A 1,152-nucleotide genomic window follows, 5' to 3' on the forward strand; every position below is an offset into this window, starting at 1 on the left:
TTTGGTTTACCAACAGCAAAAGCTTGCTGTGGAGCCTGGATTTATCACAGCAGTGGAAGGCCCTTTCTGGGTTTGGTTTACCAACAGCAAAAGCTTGCTGTGGAGCCTAGATTTACCACAGTAGTTTAAGGCCCTTTCTACAGCAATTGCTGTCTGAAAATTCAAAACCCTGTTGATCTAGACTATTCCATTATCTTGAATTTGCCAACAAAAGAAAGATTATTTCGGATTAGCTAAAAGTCATATTGTAGATGTAGTGATCTACAAAGATCACTACATCTTGTCTCCTTCAACCAAATTGTCTAGACTCATGTTTCATCCAAAATCTTTGATGTTCTTGCTGTCCAACAGTAAGCATTCTGAATCTTGTTTTTCTAGTTTGATGAGTTGAAGAATGTATATGATGGCGAATACAAGGCTGATGCTATCACCACATTTGTCACAGAGAACAGCCTTCCACTTGTCATCGAATTCACAGAAAAGGTTAGTGTCTTTTGTGTCTATTGGTGACCAACCTACATTATTTGATTTTTAATAAAAGTGGAACTTTTTTTTCAGGATTTTGTGAACATCACTTTTTCAACACACATATACTAATTTGCTATTTATTTATTATTATTATTATTATTATTTTTTTATCCTATTTTAGAAAAGCATTGCTCGTATGATATAGAACCTCTTGCTGGGTAATATTCTCAGTCATTGAGCTCTACCAATTTCATTCCAAACCTGTACCTCCTATCCACCTTTATTAAACCCCTTGCCCATCCTTAAAATCCAAGAGATTTTTTAGGATCTTAAACATTGTTCATTTCTATTGCTCATTTAAGTCAGACAGGTGATTAATGTACTTAGGACATACAAATTTCCTACATTAAAATGCAAAGTAATTTTATGTCTGCAGAATAAATAACATTTAATTCACCCTCTTTTACAGTCTGCTCAAAAGATCTTTGGTGGGGCAGTTAAGGTTCATCTACTTCTATTTGTCAAAAAAGATGCTGATAACTTCCAGACTACATACGACAACTTCCATGGCGCTGCCTCGGACTTCAAAGGAAAAGTAAGAAGACTTTTGCATTTTCCTTCCTAAGTTAAAAGTAGTCAGTTGAATCATTCCCAGTCAATATTGTTGAGCATTTAGCTTCAAAG

General features: G+C 35.1%; 1 long non-coding RNA gene across 1 annotated transcript; it reads left to right on the forward strand.

Annotated features, from left to right (window-relative positions):
• Positions 1–366: 366 nt before the first annotated feature.
• LOC117113000 lies at positions 367–1,058 on the forward strand. The gene is made up of 2 exons (XR_004446129.1): positions 367–483; positions 938–1,058. It is a non-coding gene; the product is annotated as an uncharacterized LOC117113000 (long non-coding RNA).
• The last annotated feature ends 94 nt before the right edge of the window (positions 1,059–1,152 follow it).

Source organism: Anneissia japonica, unplaced genomic scaffold (assembly GCF_011630105.1).
Source record: "Anneissia japonica isolate Jap-2015-1 unplaced genomic scaffold, ASM1163010v1 scaffold305021_len1152_cov355_single, whole genome shotgun sequence".
Classification (NCBI taxonomy): domain Eukaryota; kingdom Metazoa; phylum Echinodermata; class Crinoidea; order Comatulida; family Comatulidae; genus Anneissia; species Anneissia japonica.